Genomic DNA, 20,959 nt, shown 5'->3' on the forward strand with positions numbered 1-20,959 from the left:
CAACAGTATAGTCATACACGAAAGATATCTAGCAGGAGAAAGGTATGCCCCTTTTTCTTGCAGTAAAATTATTGCAACTGCATGAGGCACTCTCAATGTGAGAGGGTGGAATAACACCAGTGAGGCTGAAGCCTGTACTGCCATTGCAGCGGCAACTACTGCTTGTACACAGTGAGGCAAAGATCGCACCATTGGATCTAACCGTGATGAATAATAGGCTATGGGGCGTTGCTTATCCCCATGTTGTTGCGTCAATACTGACGTCATATATCCTTGCTTACAATCTACGGTCTGAAAGAATCGTTTGTGATAATTCGGAAGTCCTAAAACTAATGACGAAGCTATCAACTGCTTCAACCTGCAAAAAGCCGTTTCTGCTTCAGGTGTCCATTGTAAGATATCTTGTGCTGCCACTGATGTCTTATATATCAAGTCAGTCAGTGGAGCAGATTCCAAAGCATAATTTGGTATCCAGCTCCGACAAAAATTAGTTGTACCCAAGAAAGACATCATTTCCTTCTTGGTTGTTGGTTTGGGTGCTTGCAAGATTGCTGTTTTTCTTTCCTCGTCTAATATTCTACCTTCATTGGATAATACATATCCCTGGTACCTAACTTGTTTTCTCCAAAGTTGTAACTTACTTTTGTTTACTTTATGTCCTTGTGTTGCTAAAAATTTCAATAATGCTACAGTATCCTCCCTGCATTGTTGCTGGGTGGGGGCTGCTAGCAAGATGTCATGTACATAAAGTAGAATTTGACTACCTCCCGGTGAGGTAAACTCTGCCAGATTGCTAGCTATTTCTTGTGCAAATATTGTTGGACTCTCACAATATCCCTGTGGTAGTCGAGTATACGTATACCTTTTACCCTGAAATGTAAATGCAAAGCAATATTGACTATCAGGATGTATAGGTATTGAAAAGAAAGCATTGCTAATATCTACCACAGAGAAATACTTCTGTTGCGGTTCTAAATCGTTTAACAAAGTATGTGGGTCTGGCACCGTAGGTGCTCTAGGTATTATTGCATTATTTACAGCTTGTAAATCTTGTACCAGCCACCATTCCCCATTTGCTTTTTTAACAGGAAATAGGGGTGTATTACATGGTGAATCAGGAGATTCTACCAGTACTCTTTCTTTGAGTAATGCTGCTATTATAGGCTTAATACCTATTATGCATCCTTTCTCAAAGGGTATTGTCTTTTCTGTGGTCTAAAAGCTGACTTTGGGGTTATTGTAATTGGTCCTGCTGTTCGAATAAGTCCTACATCTGACTTGCCTGTTGACCAAAGAGTTGTTGGAATTTCACATAAGGCCTTTTCTTCTTCTTCTAATAAGAGCGCTAATCAGCTGTCCTCACTAGATTGCAAGTGTACAGCTGGATGTGTCTGTGTTAACCAATTCAGTTTTTGTTTTTGTATCCCTTGTTCTGATAGTTCTAAATCAGTCTGTTCCTCCCATCTTGTTACTTTTCTCCTAAGTCTGCCCATTTGACACTTTTGTTCTTTGTCAAGCTGACATGTGGTAATTGATTTGATCTATATAATGCAAGGAATTATTGAGGTAATGAACAGCTAACTACACTGTTCCCCTCAGTATCCCAGTACAAAGTACGCAAAACCAATCTAGTTGCACGATTTCTAAACAATTCTTGCTCATACTCTCTATCAGGTCCTGGTGTAGCACAGTAGTATAGAGTACAGTGTAACAAATGCTGTTGATCACTGTCAAGGGAGGGGGCTTTACTGATGGCTACGTTCATCAGTTCCTCGGTTACTGCCCCTGGACCAGTCGTGACTAGGTCCTGGCTGTACCAGTAAAACGTTTCACCCACCGATCGCACTACAAAGGTATCCATTTGTCTCTGTGCCTCCATACCTTGTACAGTTGGAACTACTGATATGCCAGATATCTGCATAAGGTCCCTACCCAATAGGTTCACTGGACACTTTGCAGAAACAACAATTTTACTTCTCTGGGTCATACCTGAAACAGGGTCAGTTATTGCTATATCATGGGAAAGTAGTTCCCTATATAGCTGTCTGTTTGCTGCTTTCACTAGTATATAATCAGGTGATTTGGAATGTTCTGGTAACTTGGAGGGGTGTATCAAAGTCCGTGACGCTCCTGAGTTACACAGGAGTTTGACTTCCCTTCCCTCCACCAGAAGTGTAACTTCCGGTTTCGTATCTGCTAAGTAGAGCTCTAAACTTAATAATGCTAAGTCCAAAATTTCACTTTCTTCATTCTCCATATCTACTTGCACTTCCTCTACTCCTTCTATCACATTTACATTTGTGTTTTGTCCATTAACTTTTCCTGATGATTTCTGACTTTCGCATGATGTATCTTCACTATCATATAGTCAGTCCTCATCTCCCTTATCTTCTGTAATTACCTTTTTCTTTTGCTTACAATCCCTTGCTAGATGTCCCTTTTTCTCGCACTTGAAGCATTCACCTCTCTTTTTCCTCTCTTCAAAATCTTCTGATCGTTTGTCAGACTGTTTGTTTCCCTGGGCATTCTTCTTGCCCTTTTTACCTGACTGTAATACAAATACTTCAACTCCGTCTTCAGCAGTGAAGACTTGCGCCTTCTTTTTCTTTTTACTATTAAAATGTCTTTCAGCATGTCTAGCGTATTTGAGTAAGGCTTGTAGCCTCCCTGTTCGATGGTCTATCATATGCCTCATAATGAAGCTACTAATAGGTGCAATGCAACCTTTCAAAAATGCATTTTTCAATTGTTGTTCATACGGGGAATCATTCGTTTGGTTCTCAGGAACCGACATACCGCTATGATTATTTAAACACTCTAATAATCTAGCATAGTACCCATCTATTGTCTCATTTTCCTGTTGTATGCATTGATTAATGCAAGTCCAGTCTGCTCTAGGTTTCCATTTCTCAGAGATTCAGTCTGTTAGACCTTTCACTCTGTTGTCTAACTCTGCGTCACTATGTGGGAGTGGTCTAAACTCTACATTACGAGGATTCCAGGTGCCACAAATCATGTGCCAATCTGGACCTATAATTTGTCTTACTAATTTTTCTACTTCTTCCCCATTCAAGTGGCAACTCAACCTCATGCCTTGTAAATCTTCTAAAAATTTTGTAAAATTAACTTTTGGATGGGGGATTCCCTCAGTAGCCTTCCGGATGTCTTCCGGTGTCCATGGTCTGTATACTAAGAGTGTTGGGTTTTGCCCTTCCAGTCCTGCCTGAGGATTTGGAACTTCTATAAGTGGGCATATTTATTCCTCACTCTCATTCTGTAGGTTTCTCTCTATTTGATATGATTCTGTGTCCCTATGTGTTTTACGCATTCGGGACCTAGTTTCAATAGGGTCTCTAACAAATGGTTGTGGTCTTGCTGAAACTTCAGGATAACGTGGGGGTGGACCAGCCTGTCCACTCGCTTCATATCCTGAAAAGGGTAAGGGAGGGGGCAAGGGAGGAGGAGGAGGAGCTGTTGCTACTACCTAGTTATTATCTTCTTTGTCTAAAAAACAATGTTTTTTGAATTTTTAAGCTTCTGTTCTCTACGATTTGCTTCCTCAATCCACCTGTGTGCCTGAGGAATGCCTAATAGGTGTTGCTTTTTTGCCTGACCTCCTGCATCAGATTTAAGCTGTTTAAGGAGTTTAACTAGTGAAGTTTTATCTAGTTTACCATCAAATTCATATCTGCTAACCCATTTCGTATAATACCTAACGTTATTGGAACGTTGTGATTGCATGTATTTTGCGTCTTCGGTTAGGGGCGGACCTCGTGATGTTTTATTGCACTGATTACCCATGACAAAGAAAATGTTACGTACCCTTTTTTATCACGTGATATCAAATTCTCAGTTCCTGTTCCCAGTGTATCTAGAATAACTGCTTACCTTATTCTGTAACCCTGATCTATGACCAAATATACAGTACTTCCTTTTGTCCCTGATCTGCAAAACAAATCTTGGCAACAATATACTGTAACCTAGTCCTTGATCTAAAACAGAAAAAAAGGTAAATTCTTCCTACCTGAGCCTCCGGTATTGAACTGTCCAATGTCTGCTCTTCGGCCACAGATCAGAAAATGGCCAGCCTCTTTAAATGACAATTCAGTCAGAGGTCTTTTCACTCAAGAAGAACCGTTTCGGTAACTTCTCCTGCGCAGTATTCGACCACCGGTAGACTCTGATCTGCAGCTGTCTGAGAGAATTTCCGGCTAAGAAGGACCAAACTGTTAAATAAAATCAAGAATTCAATACACAGGAGGTTCAGATTCAAAAGTTTACTAGTGTACACCAGGAGGCAAAAAACGTACAAGTACAGAATTTTGTCTGACATGAAACAGGAAGCACACAATCTTATATAGGTTTAACATTCAAGCTGTGCCCACCTTACTGACGTGGTATGTCACAGGGCATCTACATCACTTTAGCTTACAGTCTTCTATTCATTAAATCTGCTGATGCTGTATATTTTAAAAAAGTTTTCCTCTGGATACAATACGGCATTGCTATCCACCTGGTCAGACATAATGTCTCTCTGTAAAGTTACTTCTTCAAGGTTTCATATCAGTTCAAATACAATAGCAGATTCAGTCTTTTAATACACATCTTTGTTCTCTGTTACACTTTCTCACACAGCTGCGTGCTATCTCAGTAATACATATAAAAGGCCAAATCATCCCAGCAGGAAAGAGCAGAAGATTTCATTATTTCACACATTTAATTTCCTGACTCAGCAGATAATCACTAGCATCTACCAGGGTTGAAGGTCAGCTTTGCTTCAAGCCACACTGCAGTTTCAAAACTACTTCACATTTAAACATAAATTAATCCTCTCTACTATATGATTAATAGAATAAAATGCATTATATACTACTTTGCTTTTTAAACTAGCATTTCTCATGTATTCAAATACACATTTTTCAAAAAAATAGTCTACATACAGGCCTGCTGACTGTAGCTTTGTTTGTATGCATGTTTGCCTGTTATGTTCCTGAAACACTGATTCCACCTGCAGTGCAGATTTACAGTGCCTCTGTGGATCCCTAGTGACATCTGTATTGCTTACTGTACTGATGTCCATGTCTCTATATGCTTCAGACCAGTCATGTATCCCTCGCTGCTGGGATGACACCATCTACAACCCACACTGTATAGTCACATACCACATGCAGCCCCTGCACAGAACACCACAGTCATACAGTTGTCTGATGCATATTCCATGTATTCACATGAGGCAGGCTTCGGACATGGGAACTCTTGCAGTTCACAGGTACATATGTGTAGGTGGCACACACATACATCATGTGTGCATTGACATTACTGATATAATGTATGCCGTGCAATATTGGGAACAACACCCCACACACATGGACAAACTGTGTGACAAAAACACACATGGCGTTTGTAGGATACAAACCCCTACCTAACTATGTTAGATCACTTGTGAGAGTCGGAGTAGCAGAGCGTGCTATTTGCATTACTGGGAGGAATGCTTTCTCCTGCTGTACTTATAGGGTGCTGACATCATCAGTGTTTAGACAGTGGAATATGCAGCATGTGTTGTGTAGTAATAGTTGCCAAAAGGGACATTTCTCTTACACACAGAATTGCACACACTACTCCCCCACACACACACTGTGCACTTGCAAGATTCAAACCCATAACTAACTATGTTATGACACTTGTGAGAGACGCAGTAGCAGAGCGCACTATTTGCATTACTGAGAGGATTGCTTTCTCCTGCTGTACTTGTAGGGTGCTGACATCATCAGTGTTTAGACAGAGGAATTTGCAGCATGTGTTGTGTAGTAATAGTTGCCAAAAGGGACATTTCTCTTACACATACTACTTCCCCACATACATTAATACACACACTGAGCACTTGCAGGATTCAAACCCCTATCTAACTATGTTATGACACTTGTTAGAGACGCAGTAGCAGAGCGCGCTATTCACATTACTGCGTATAATTTCTCCTCCTGACATATGTATAGTGTGCTGACATCATTATGGATAAAGAGGTATGTACATCTGTTACTATCCATCAGTACAGGGGAGAGCATATCTATGCATTAACTTTGCACAGGCACAGTGGCCTACTGTACTGTGGAGGTAGACGCCAAATACACTGTGGATAGCCTTCTGTATTCCCTAGGGACAACAGTCTAGTATTGCACTCTACGGCCATATGTTTACCTGTCAGATGCAAGTATCTGTTGCTCATATACTGTTTGTGGGTCTTTATTGCCATGGCCTTCCCTATCTCTATAAACAACGTGTGTACTGTGGGAGATGTTTGCATATGAGTGGGATCCAGTACTTTACTTATGTCTCCATTGTAACGTCAGTGTGTGCACTGGGCAGATGTCTGTATTGTGGGAGGTTCCTGTGTTAACACATACAAATGCCAGATATTTGTGTGCAACTGCTGAACTGTGACATGGCCTAAGTGTGTGAGCATGCCCAGTTCGCAGTTTGTATGGCTTCTTGACTGACACGTCTCATTTATTTAAGTGTGCGAGCATGCCCAGTGTGACCTTTCCTTATGTTGGGATCTGTGGACCACCACATTTGTGTTTGTGTGTGGACGCCATCTATATATCACATGTACAGTTGAGTGTTGGACAACAGGTTGTGTTCTTACTGCCCAACTGCTTTGTGTCTGAACCTAACAGGCATTATGCTGTGCCTGCAGGATCGCCATGGGATAGTTTGCATACAGTTGTCATCATCCTTTCCTGCTGACCAAACAGTTGTATTGTCGTATAGTGTACTGGTGCAGACCTTTCACTGTGGTGGACAGTATAATCAGTTTCAGTCCTATCACTGCTTGTAATATTAATAGTGAGCACACCAGACTGGTTGGGGGCCAGTTGTGCAGATATGACCATGTTGCATTTTGTTCAGATATGGACAGCATAGTACATGATTGTCCGACATTGTTAATGTATTCCTCAACTTGTGTGGACAGTGACAAACAATGGCCATGTGCCCTAGTCCATTTGTAATGCTAGTCAGAGAGTGTTTGTCCTTCAACACACATTTACTGGTGTTTGCCATGACATATGTCACGGTTAGTGTGCTGTGCCTCTGTCTACCCGTGACATACAGGTGATATCCAGGGTACACCTACCATCTCCCATCCAGTCATCATGATTCCTCTGGATGACAATCACTGAGGGACTCCCTGGATATCCTGTAGTGGGAGTTTAGTTGTGAGTGGAGTGAGCTTCTGGGTTATGGACCAATCGGTACAGCATGTCCTGTTTATGTCTGTGCTGGGGTTCAGGCCTGTCAGCTGCATAGGTCACCAGCATTCAGTGTTTACATGCTGCCAACTGTCCATTGATACCATGTTGGTCATGGCTCTATACATCAGGCACAGTTCACCTCCAGCCAGGCAGTATGGCACTGTGTGGAGCTGCTGTTTCTTTAATCAGGTGACACGGCATCTGTTACAGCTCTGCGATCCTCCTGGTGGGGTATTTGTGTGGTCTTTCCAGTTGCTGCAGGTGTCTGCTATGGTACATCCCTGAAGGGCCATTGTACACAATTGTGAGGCTGCTGATGGATGACGGGAGAGGCACATTGACCTACCCTAACCAAGCTGTGCTTACCTTCATGATTAGGTGGGTATATGGTATGTTTCTGTAATGACTACATACACATGGTTGTCACATGTAGGATATCTATCACCTTGTGTCCCCAGGTCTCTTATTGCTCCTGATGTACTTTCTGAGTTAACACCTATGTGGTAATTTCTGGCTATGTACTTTGTTTCCACAGGGGTTGACTATACACTATTCTGCATTTAGCTTGTTGACATGGCTGTGGCACCACTTGTCTGTTTCTATGTGTGCCTTTTGTGGGTTGCTTGTGTCAGCTGGAGGTTCCGATATGGTGGGCAGTTTGTAGTCCTCTGCGAACCTGTTCAGACAGAGTCCTTCCATGTTGGCCTATACCTGTGTGACATATATAGCATACAAGAGAGGTCCCAGGACCATGCCTTGTGGGATGCCAGTTGTACCTGGTTTGCAGTCTGAAATGGCTGCAGCATGTCTGACCAGGTCAGTTCTGTCCTTGAGCTGGTTTGCAACCCATCTACTTGCATAGGGGTTTATAGTTAGGCTGGTGAGCTTATCTGTACCACCAACTAGGGTATTGCATGGAAGGGTTTAGCAAGGTCTAGATAGGCTGTGTGATACACATTCCCCACATCAATGGCCTTGGTGCAGGTTTAACATGAGTCAGACATGTGTAAGGGGCAGGATCTGCCCTATGACAGCCACACTGGGTAGGGTCCAATGTCTGTAGGTGCCCAATCTCGTTATTCATGGGATCCATGATCATCCTCTCCATTACTTTGCCAACCTAGATAGTCGGGGTTGAGGGGTGATAGTTTGCAGTATCCATTCAGGCACCCCCTTTGTGGTGTGGGACCACTGTTGCTGTACACTGCTCTTGGTGTACATATCCTGTGGTAGGACTGATAGTGCGCAGTACTGCTATTTGCTGTTCCATTCTTCTTACAGTACTTGTTGGACACAACCCAGGACACCATCTGGTACCATTGATGCTGTGTGCTGTGCTTTGTGGATGCTGGCTGTTACCTCAGCATCTGCAATGTCAGGGGGCCAGCACTCTCCTGGGATAGATATTTGACAGTTAGGTGCTGGTGAGGAGTTTGGAAGGAATCTGTCTGGTAGTCTGTTGGCAATGTGTGTGGGTTTGGTGTATTGTTTGTGATATTAGAGTGCTGCAGAGCATATCTGTGGATTATCACCATGGTTCCTACCATCAGGTAGGACAGTTGTGTGATAATCCTTTGTGTCCTGCACAATTTGTATCATCATAGGTTCATAGGTTCATACTAGGCTTTCTGCCCTGGCCTTGTTTGAGCATGGACAGACTGTGTGTGGGTCTCAACACCCCTTGCAATGTGCATATTATGCCCACGTAGGGTTTACTTTACTAGATGTGACACAGGGATGGCCCCCAGTGTACACCTACTATCTCCCATGCACTTCACCAGATTTCTCTTGTTGAGTTTGTGTGTGCAGCTCAGCCTATCATGGACTGGGATTCTGTTCCAGAGTGTCAGGAGGCTCTGAGTTATGGATCTGTCCCTCCAGCACATCCTATTAATCTATGTGTGGAGGTTCATATATCTCACTGTGGTGTGTCTGCTGGATTTGGGGTTTCTGCAGTGGAGCATGTCCATTCATTCTGGATTGGGCATGGCCTTGTACTTCAGGCATACATCACCTCTGACTGAGCAGTATGCTTCTGAATTGGGCTGTGGTTTCTTCAGCCAGGCTGCAGATGTCCAATATTTAGACCATTTATCCTGTTGGTGGGGTACATTTGGGGTCTTTCTAACTGCTGCAGGTGTAAGGTAAGGTACATCCGAACTGGGGCATTGTTTTCACGTATGGGCTTGATAAGGGAAGAGTATGGGGGCACAGTAACCTCTCTAGCTCTACATGTGCATCCTTTCATATTAAGGTGGGCAATATAGCAGGTCTTCCTGGCCACCTTGGCAATGTGAGTGTCACATGACAGGTTACCGTCCACTTGTGTCCCTAGGACCCTGATTACTTCTTCCATATATAAAGGATTGCCACCTATGTCATACTTTGTGTGTGCCTTGTTTGGTGTTTGTTGAGACATTCATACTCTGCAGTGTCTTCAGGAAGGCTGGCTGGGGTACCTGGGTTTGTGTGTGTGGTCTGTAGCAGGCTTCAAACAGGTACACAGTTTTAGCCAGTGTTACTTTCCCATGGATAGTCCATGCTGCTTCTTGCTGTGGTACCAACCTGGGGGTGTGGTTATCCTTGATAATTACTGGTAGCCACACTCCTATTGTCGTGTGTTCCATGTTTTGGAGTTGTAGAGCATGGTATGAGGCATAACCTGGTAGTATTAGGGTGTTCTTCTGGGCCTTGCTCAGGTTTCTGTTACAGAACACATATTACCATTCTCCATGCTGTGGTGGGTTTGATCTGCATGCACCTTGCAGGTTAGACTTCTGGCATTGGCTAGCATTACGTCCAGGTTATTATCCCTTGTGCTACCTATGGTGGTGGGTTTGTGTTTCCAGACTTACCTATTCCAGGCACAGTGAGGGTGACAAAAGCCTTTGCCAGTATCCACATAGCCAGGTGTGCTGGGTGCGTGCCACCCCTAGCAGGTGGGGCATCATGTCTTGCTCAGCATGTCAGTCCAGGCTGTCAACCATGTGTTCCCCCTTGCTAACAGCAATACCTCAGCCAATTATTGTACTTGATCTTGTTGTCTTCATAGTGTGGCATCATGCTTGGTGAGGGTGAGATGTTAGGTAGGGTCTTCATGTTTGCATATACTAGATGGTGTTACATTGCTTAACACATGGCAATCATGCCTCAGGTGGTGCTGCAGGGCTTTCTCTGTCGGATGCACATACTACACTCACTGTACATGTTTGAGAGCAGGTTGTGTCATGTTAGGCGTCCCTGTTACTATATGAGTGCGTCAGAAAGGGGTATCATTCCCAGGGTTCCTATTGAGGCAGTGTATGTGCTATGTGTTGCCTCTTTACCAAGTACAGGGCATACTGGGCATGCCTCCTTCTGCCTACTGGGGCAGGCTCAGGTTGTTCCTCCTCCGAGTCACGCTCTGCCTGTGATGGCCTTGGCAATGGTGGGGGGCTGTTTGTCCCAGCCCTATGCTGGTCCTGCTGCAGCTGTTTTCACAGAATCATATTATGTAGCATAGCACATACCATGACAATTTGGGTACATGTAGTTGGTGAGTACTGCAAGGCTCCACCAGATGTGTCCAGGCACCGGAACCGTGACTTGAGCAGCCCAAACACACGCTCTATTACATTACATGTTTGTGCGTGTGTCTCATTATGGCGTTCCTGTTTGGGTGTGTATGCGTTTCTGATGGGTGTCATCAGCCATGGCTCCAGTGCATATCCTGCATCCCCCACTAGGTGACCATGTGGGATGTCCCCATTGGCAAATGTCTGGTACAGCTGCGTCAAATGCCAGATATGGGAATCATGGTAGCTCCCACGGCAGCCAGCACACACATTCATTATTATGCACTTGGCATCACACAAGACCTGGCAGTTGATGGAGGGGAAGTCCTTGCAGTTAATGTAGGCCCTACCCTGCTCATCGGCTGGTGCTTTGATGCATATGTGCGTGCAGTCTATTGCACCCACTACCTCAGGGTATTCCGCTATTTGCTGGAAGAGATGCATATTGCTGGCCAATACCTCACGGGCATTGGGGAAATATACATGCTCACCGACATGTGCTGACATGGCATCCAGGAACTGGTGCAGTACCCTGGAGGCTGATGCCTGTGATATCCCCATCATATCACCAGTTGGTCTCTGGAAGGTACCTGTTGCTAGTATTCTTAGGCCAACACATACCTTGGTTTCCACTGGGATGGGTTCCCCTCTGTTGGTTCTGTGTGTGAGGCGTGGCCTGCACAGCTCAACAATTTGCTGCAGGAGGTCTCTGTCCAGTCTATAGTGCTCCACTATCTCCAGCTCATGTAACCCCTGGTAGGGGACCTTGGGCCTGTACACTCTTCTCCGTCTCCTCACTGTGGGTTGTCTGGCAGCATTTGCATTGTCACCACCCTCAGCAAGTCTCCTATGTCTCCTTATAACAGCTATGGCAGCCCCTAGCATGTTTGGTCTGAGTGCAGCTTTTTCAGTTTTCACTTCTACTAGCTTACTCTTGTCTTGCAGTGTCTCTTGAGAGAAACATACTGCAATGCTGTTTGCAGTGTTTTAAGTGCTGGGCTGGGCTTGTATTCTGCTTGTGTAATTGCCTGCTTCTAATTGTTTTCACTTGCTACCTCTACCAGTATTCCCTGCTAGTTTCCTACTATTTCTTCTGCTTCCTTTTTCCTCTCTGTTTCCTCAGGGGGGAGCAGCGCGCATACCAGCGAAAACATGCTCACAGTGGGCTACCACGTGCTCACACATGCTTACACGGACTAGAATCTGCTTATTCAGATTAAAACGCGCACACACCAGGGCAAACAGGTTTACAGATCTTTAAACGGGCTCCTACATGCTTACTCTGCCTTACACGCGTGCACTCTGTCTTACTCGCGGCTCCCAGCGCGCACACGCATGCATGCACGTACAGCAAGAAACTTTGGTTTTGGCCACAGTGTACACCTTTCATTTCTTGACTTTCCCATGCTCATCTGTTGACACTCCTCTTTTTATGCTATGTGATTGACATCTTTCACATACCACTTTGCTCCAATGAGCTTGATTTCTTCCTGACATTCCCCCCTGTGATATCATCTATCTCCTACTCTGTTACTCCCCCTTATCTAACTCTTACACTACACGGAATGGGCTTATTTGCTATGTGACAGTGTCATTCACTATCCTACCAGTCATTTACATAGGATTGCCTACTAATGCTTAGTTACATGTCTTACACTCAGCTTCCCCCTTAGCAACCACTAGACGGTGGCCATGTTGTTTTTGGTCTGCTAGTCCCTGCATTGCAAATCCATGCATTACATAAAACCCTGGGTTTCAAACCTTTATTTTTCTGTTTTATATAGTGCAACCCGTTTGTGTGGGGCTGTGCTGCATTTAAACCTTGCCGATCTCTGAAAAAAAAAAATATTTTATTTCATGTTTGCATTGGGTTACCATGCCAATGGCCACATATTTGGCCATTGGCATGCTGACTGCAACATTTGCACACTTTATTTGGAGCTGTCATGGCTCCATTGTGTTATTTGCAGTAACGTACTCAGTTGTCAACTGAGTACATTTCTGCACCTAACACGACTCTTACACAGGCTGGTTTCAGCTTTGTGGATCGCTAATCTACCTCATTTGCATGCCTTTCGGCTGCAAGTGAGGTGATTAGCATATCCACACCCTGCCCATGTAAGAGTCATTTTAGCTGGTCTCTTACATGGGATTTTGGGCTGTTCCTGGATCGCGATGGCTGCATGGAGTCTTACACGACTCTTAGACTCCATGCAAGCCATCGTGAATCCTGCCCAATATGTTTTCAATGTGCAGCAAACTGTTTTGTTTAACAAATGGCAGTCACTGTTTCTGCTGTAGAATTTGAAAGCAATGTTAGTAGCACAATTGCCTTTGATGCAGAAAACTGTATATTCTAGTCCCACACTATGTAGATGGAGTGCTGCTATTGCAGTGCCTTTTGGATTGCTGATATGTGGTGCACTTTAAGGGAGGAATTGGGGTGCTGCACTCCTGAGTGTGTCCTCCTTTGTATGAGATCCCTAGTAACTATGAACTTGCTGTTGGTTTGTCAGCCAGTTCCAACTGTAATATTACCAGCTTACCGACTTTATTTTTAATGTAACATAGGCAATTAATTCTTTAAGGGCAGCAGGCACTAGATTTGTAGATAAAACACTGAAATGTAAGTTGTTGGTCAGTAGCAAACTCTTCATTAGATACAGATCTATTTAATGTGGAATTATTCTGATGACGTTTACTTCTGCAGAGATTGTGCACATTGACTTGATATTGGTGGATTGTAGTGACAAAAGTTTGAGTGGCCTTTTTATGGTTGAAATTTTCTGAAATGGGTAGTTTTGTCATTATTGGTTCATAAATTTTGTTTCATTGCTTCCTGTAAGAATGTTCAAAACTACAAATTTAAAATGCATTATAACAAGAGGTGCCATATTATATAAGGAATATCATTCAAAACAATCAGGAAGGTGAATCAAAGAACATGTGCATGTATGCATGGCCCTATAAATATCTACAAGTAGCCTATGGTTTGAAAACAGCCCAAAGGTAAATTTAATCCACCACTGGCCAGATGAATATTTCTTTGAATGTGGCTTTCAATGCTGTTTCAATGAATGTGAGTTTCAGAAGTTTACTGTTCATATTAAGTCTATTTTTATTGTGAGACTGTATTGTTTGCTAGCAAATGGCTATCAATGTTTGTGCTATAAAATTTTGATTTAAAACTTTTATTTCAATATCTGTAATCATTATAGAAGTAAATAAGAAAACAGTAGGCACACTGACAGGTTTGAACTGTTTAGGGTATTTGAGGAGAAATAGCCAAGTAATGTATGGTAATTGAGGAGAAATAACCAAGTAATGGAACACTTAAATGGCTGGGGAGGGGGTTAATGTGGGGGGGGGCTGCATTGGGGGCCCTGTTCTGTTACCCTGCCTAGGGCCTCATTTGACTATGATCTGGCTCTGAGTGCGGCACCTGACATAGCTTGCTTACAACAAAAAAAATACCAGTGTTGTTAACTGTGGAATGTCATTACAATAACTACTGTAAAACTGGGTACATAGAACATTTGCCACTGTGCTGTTTTTGCAGTTTTGCTTGCCACTGTGATCATGATAGTATTTTGTTTGTTGTTTCATGTTTTGATGAAATTCAGTTTTATCCTTCTTTATGAGGGTTAGTTTAATTTGTAACAATTAGAATAGACTTGAAGGGTCCATTTTGATCAGTGTTCTGCCTTAGTTAATATATTTTAAATAAAAAATGCAACAAGGAGGACATGGAGATGAGGAAGAAAAAATGTCACTGCCATAAAAACATTTGTGATTTAGGACTGTGATGCAGATACTGTGCCATAATAGGGGTCAATTACCACCATCTAAATCCATGAGATTCTAACAACCTTTAAAGTTAGTTATTTATTTTGGTATGGATGACATATGTGCTAGCCTTGTAATAACATTTGCCTCCCACCCTCCAAGCATTCCCTTTTGTTATGAGGAACATGAACATTTTGTCTGTCTTTCTCTCAGAACTTTTTGAGAACTCCACTGCCACTGGTTGTTGCCCTAAACAGAATAATGATGTGGCCTTGTGGAAGGCACTGGTCAAAAGGGGAAAGACATAATCATTTCTGATTGCTCTTTTACTTCTGTAGATACATACATTTGCAGGGATCTGCGCTTCCATCTTCCAGAACCAGAAATCCTACAGTGTTAGAAACATACCTCAGCCTTCTCTGGAAAAATGAAGGATTATCACTGCTGTGTGCTTAGACCCTCTCAGCCATTCTATTTTAATGTGTCCTTCAGGCCAAGAAACCATTCCTGAAGTCAGGTTTCTGGTGTCAGAAGCTGAAATGTAACTGCAGTGTTGGGGGATTGACTGGTAGTTTAACACAACAAGAGAAACATACAAGAATGTAGTTTCAGCAAGTGCATACAAACCCAGTAGATGGAGTGCATTGTTTTTAAGAAATCAATTTAACTGTTTTAAAAGCTTGAGTATATGGCATAACAGTCTGTTCAGAGCCCTGCGATAAGGCAAAGGGACAAGAAATGACAAGTGTTTTATTTTTTCCTGAGGTGTTTGTGCCATACAGACAGAAGCTGAAGAAGTTCAGGGATTTTGTGACATTTAACAAAAAAACTTTGCAATTGGTTTCCAATTAAGGTTGATTTCAGGTATACGGCATGCCACTCATCAGTGTCTGTACAGACCCACATTAATAGGATGGGCAATATGTTCTATTTCTTCTGCAATATCTTACTTATTAATGGTTATTGTATTATCTCCACAGGATGACTGTTATGTGTCTTCCTTACTGTGCACAGGTACTTCATTCTATCTCTGGAATGTAATCCATCCTGTGAGCCTCTTTCTATTATCAGGCGGTGCAGTGGTTAACATTGTCACCTCACAGCAAGAGGCTCCCTAGTTTAATTTTCAGTTGGGTTGCCTTCTGTTTGGGGTCTGCATGTCCTCCCTGCATTTGCATGGGTTTCCTCCAGGTGCTCCAGTTTCCTCCCACATTCTAAAGACATGCATCTGGAGCATTTCTCCCTGGGCCTTCGCTGAAACTGGGCTGTGTCCTAGTTGGACTTTCCCAGTCAACAAATGTTAAATAAATAAATAAATAAAATTATTTAAACCACTGTGATTTATTAGATTCATAGATATCCCAAAGATATTGAGTCTGTGACCATTTACTCTTTGACAATGCCCTTCTTCCTGTTGTACATGCTTTCTTCCGGAGGACCATATCAGCCAATTAAGGAGTAAATTAGTAAAAAGCCACCCATTCATATAGGTTATGTTTAAAGGAAGATAATAACTTGCACTGCTTAACATGCAGTGGAATTTAATTCAGGTTGTCTTGGCAGCACTGAGTCCTCTTGTGGCTCCTTCTCTGTGGGTGAGCTTGTCAGAGCAGGATGTGACCCCAGTCCTGAGGTTGTCTTTCTTGGTTCTGGGGTCCAATGCCTCTTCAGGTGGGCTCACTTTCCAGGTGATGGAGAGGGCACTTGCCTCTGCAGGCTCGCAGCTGGTTCCTTCGGCACTGGAGACCCATATATATATATATATATATATATATATATATATATATATATCTGTCTTCTGAACCGCAGCTGACACAGTCCACTATTCTGGGACATCAAGCACAGGAACCTCAAGATACCCCTCCACAAGGTACCCACTTTTCTGGGTCTTCTTCAGATGCCCCCACTGAGGAAGTACCATGTAAGAGATCATGCAAGAGGAAGCACATGGAGTCCCCCGAGGAATCCCTTACCGAACATACAGACTATGATGAAGGGGAAGGGTCCCCACAGTCGCCCCCTTAGGATGTCTTCTTTGGAGACATACTGGAAATTTTAAAGCAGCAGGGAGACTGGAAGCCCACCAAACTTTCTCTGGGGAGTATGTATTCTTGCAGGCTTTCTGTGCTTAACCCTCTACTTCTTGGGTGACCCGGCCTTCAGATGACCTAGTTCAGCTCATTGTGCATCACGCTTGGAGGAATCCTGACACCATTGATCCTAACTCCTAGGAATCCTGACACCATTGATGCTAACTCCTGGAGACCAGACAAAATTCTTTCTCTAAAAGAGGACAACCCACACTTGCCAAAGGCCTACCAGTAGATGCCATGGTGGTAGCTGCAGCCACTAAGAAAGAGTTCACCGAGTAGACCCCTACTGTCCATCACCCAAACAAGGAGTCTCAGGCAATAGACAGGTTAGTGTAGTGGGTGTATTCTTCATCGACCTTTTCCATTCGGTCCTTGAATTACTTGGCACAATTTACCTGGCTCCAGAGAGACCTAATCTCCGAACTCTCAGGAACCTTAGCAGGAGCAGTTTCTGATGAGGTACATGACAAAGTTGCCTCACAGCTTGCCACCCTGGAATCTATATCTAACTCATCCATGCTGTTGACTTCTCATACTACCAAATGGGTGGCTAGAGCAGCGGGTGCAGGCGTAGTTATGAGACATCATGCCTGGATATGCCTATGTGATTTTGTGGACCCTTTTAATTCTTCCTTTATCAATGCTCCCATGGAGGGCTTTTCTCTTTTTGGCCCAAAGGTAAAAGACACTTTAGCCACATGTGAAAAGGACAGTATGACCCTGTCTGCCATGGGCATGTGTTTTTCCACCCCCCAACGATCCTAGTCTAGGAATCAGAGGAATAGAAAGATGTACAAGAAATTCCAGGGTCCTTTCCGTGACACACATGGTGAGTTTACCCCCCCCAGGGTAGAGGGGGAACTCATCTGGAAGATGCCCCTACAGAGGCAGAAGAGTTGTGGATAATCAGGGCTCCAGAGATTCTTTCTCTGGAGAGTCCTATCAGTGCTCCTGAAGAGTGGCCCAATTTCTTACCTCTGGAAGCAGTCAGAGGATGATTTTCTCTGCACCACCTTGCCTGGCAAATGATAACCACAGATTTTTGGGTGCAGACGATAATTACCAGAAGCTATCACATTCCTTTCAATCTTTACCCAAGGCTGCTAAGGCATATTCCTGATGTTCCACCCAGTCAAAGGGAAGCAGCAGCTCAAGAAATATAAAAGCTGTTCCTAAAAAGAGTCATACAAGCAGTCCCACCAGACCACATAGGATCCGGATTTTACTCAAGGTTCTTTTTAGTGCCAAAAAAGACAGGGGACTGGAGGCTAAACTTGGACCACAGCTTCCTAAACAAATTTGTCAGACAAACAAAATTCCAGATGGTCCATGGTTCAGTCTATCCTACCATTTTTAGAGAAAGATGATTGGATGTGCTCAATAGATCTTCAGGATGCATATTACCAGATCAAAATGAACAAGTGCTCCAGAAGATTCCTCCACTTCTGGCTGGGAGCCAATCACTACCAATGCTGCCCTTTGGTCTGTCTATAGCCTCAGAGTGTTCACCAAATGCATGGCAGTGGTAACAGCTGACTTGAGACTGCAAGGATTTCGGAAGCTTCCATATTTAAACGATAGGCTCCTTACTGCTCCCACCAAGCGTCTACTGGTTACAGCCTTACATTACACCCTAAAGCTAGAAAAATCCTTAGAGATCTCAGTAAACAAAGAAAAATGCAAGTTGAAAACTTCTCAAAATCTGGAATTCATAGGGGCAACTTTCAATACTCAATCTTGCCTAGTCTCTTTTCCACTTGACAAGTTAGAAAGACTAAGGTCACAACTCCAGGTGATACTCTCTCAGGACAAAGTTTCAGCTTGGGCAGTCCTTCAGCTACTAGGATCTATGGCAGCATTGATTACAATAGTTGCCCTGGCAAGACTACACATGAGGCTTCTACAGTGGCTTTTACTAACACAGTGGTCCCCTTTGACTCATCCTATGTCCTTTCAAATCCGCATAACAAATCGATGCAAACAAGACTTATTTTAGTGGATGATGCCAGAAAAAGACCTATGGAGTTATCCTTTCTCCCCCTCTCAGCCCAAGGCCATAGTGACCATGGATGCTTCCCTGATGGGGTGGGGGGGCATTTCCAGGGAAAGACAGTCCAAGACACTTGGTCACCCATGGAGACCAACCTGCATATCAATGTCCTAGAACTGAGGACTGTGCTTCTGGTGTTGCAAGCATTCCAATCTTTCCTCCTGTCAGGGACAATTGTTATACAGTCCAACAGCATGTCTGTAGTCTGGTATATCAACAAGCAAGGGGGGAACGAAGTCCTACCTGTTGTGTCAGGAGGCCATGAAAATTTGGCAATGGGCAATAGCTTCCAACCGCTTTCTGATAACAATGCACATTCCTGGGGATTCCAATGTATTTGCAGAAAAACTGAGCAGATGTATTCTCCTGCCTCACTAGTGGTCCCTCAATCTTATCATACTGGTGAAGATCTTCAGTCACTGTGGCCAGCCTTGCTGTGATCTTTTCAAATCACCCGCAAACCACAAATGCAGTAGCTACTTCGTCTTAATTCCCCCATAGGGGTAGTCCCTGAGGGATGCTTTAGTACACAATTGGCCCACGGGACTTCTTTATGCCTTCTCTCCCCTTCCTTTGATCCCACAATCTCTAAATACGGCTCTTTGGTTGAGAAGCAGAGTAATCCTCATTGCACATATTTGGTTTCCCTTTCTTTGGCCATACCTAGTACATCTACCATGGATTATGGATCCAGCTCCAGAATTGCTGTCACACCCAGATGGGTTGATTCATCCAAACATATCAAGCCTCAAACTTACAGCTTGGTTCCTCCACTTCCAGTAATTGCCAGGCAAAATAACCATCCCTTGTATGTCACATTCTTCTGGCTTCCCATAAACCATCCAGCAGAAAACTTTATCTCAGCAAGTGGAAACGATTCATAATCTGGTCTCGAGAGAAGGGAATAGACCTTTTTTCAGCTCCACTTACTTTGGTACTGGACTATTTATCAAACCTTCTCCATTTGGGTTTAGCAGTTTCAACTATTCAAGTACACCTGGTGGCTATCTATAACTTCCACAATGGCTTCCAGGACTCATCCTTGATTTCTCATTGTCCCTGTAAAACCTTTTTGAAAGGTGTCACTCACATTAGACCACCCTTCAAAGACCCAATTGAGCCATGGAATTTGACACTAGTTCTACAGTCCTTGACTCATTCTCCTTTCAAACCTGCTGCCACTTGTGATATAAATTTTTTATCCTGGAAAACTTTATTCTTGGTAGCTATTACCTCAGCAAGACGATTATCTGAAGTACAAGCCTTGTGCATAAAATGTCCTTACATGGTTTTCCATAAAGACGGAGTATGACTTCAGACTAATCCCACCATCTTACCCAAAGTTATTTCTGATTTGACTATCAATCAAACAATTGATCTGTCAAGTTTTCTTTCCAAACTTTTCTAACAAAGGAGAATATTCACTACATTTACTTGGTGTGCATAGACAATTGTGATTCTAATTGGACAAGACAAAATCACTACAAAAATCTGATGAATTATTTGTATCATTCTCAGGACCAAAACTGAGAAATCTGTTTCCAAAGTAACTTTATCTAAATGGTTGAGAGACCACAACTGCTTTATCTATCAAAGAAACAAAGCTCTTCTACCACCTATGGTCAAAGTGTATTCATACAGATCAGTCGCAACATCTGCTGCCTTTAATGCAAGAACTTCCATGGATGATATTTGTGCAGCAGCAACATGGGCCACCCCTCATACCTTTATCATGCATTACAGATTGGATATGGTCTCGAGGAGGAGAGCTTCCTTTAATTCAGTGGTGCTCAGGAGTATCCTTCCATAGGGCCTGCCAGGAAATAAAGTAACTAGGGACTCTGTCCCATCAGTAATGAATGAATGAAGATTAACAACGTCAGATAAAGAAGTTAGGTTCTTACCATAATGTTCCATCTGTGTTGTTGATCTTCATTTATTCATTACCTCCCACCCCCCCCCCCTCCGAAAGACACCTGGAGGTTCAGATTTGGTCCTACCTTATAATAGGGAATTTGCTGAGATAAAACCTCCACTTTTTCTCTTCCTTTCTTACTGGCAAACTCAATCTGAGATAATAGAGAGTAGAGCACTACGGGTAAGCTTAGCTCGAGAGTTTTTTGGATGGCACGAGCTTGTTATAACAGCTGACTCAGTTCTGAGGAAGGAACCGATACCCATCAGTAATGAATGAATGAGGATCAACAACATAGATGGAACGCTATG

Source organism: Protopterus annectens, chromosome 8.part0 (genome assembly GCF_019279795.1).
Source record: "Protopterus annectens isolate FY-2018-M chromosome 8.part0, PAN1.0, whole genome shotgun sequence".
Taxonomy (NCBI): domain Eukaryota; kingdom Metazoa; phylum Chordata; order Ceratodontiformes; family Protopteridae; genus Protopterus; species Protopterus annectens.